Raw genomic sequence first — 247 nt, 5'->3', positions numbered from 1 at the left:
CCCCCCAGCCGTGCCATGCCATGCCACAGGAGCTCCCGGGGTCTCTGGTCCTTCCCCCGAGTGCCTGCTCCGCGCAGGGTCCAGCCCCCGCCGGGATGCAAGAGCTGCGCCCGCCCGAGCTGGCGCTCCAGGAGTTAACACGTGAATAAAAAACAGACCTATACAAACCTAGGCAGATTTCCCTCTGGGCACAGGGCTGGGCAGCCTCTGGTTGAGTCCTCCTCCTCCTCAGTGCCCCTCGGGCATC

The sequence above is a fragment of the Pygoscelis adeliae genome, unplaced genomic scaffold (assembly GCF_000699105.1).
Source record: "Pygoscelis adeliae isolate BGI_AS28 unplaced genomic scaffold, ASM69910v1 Scaffold1695, whole genome shotgun sequence".
NCBI classification, from domain to species: Eukaryota; Metazoa; Chordata; class Aves; order Sphenisciformes; family Spheniscidae; genus Pygoscelis; species Pygoscelis adeliae.
This window is presented reverse-complemented; position numbering follows the sequence as displayed.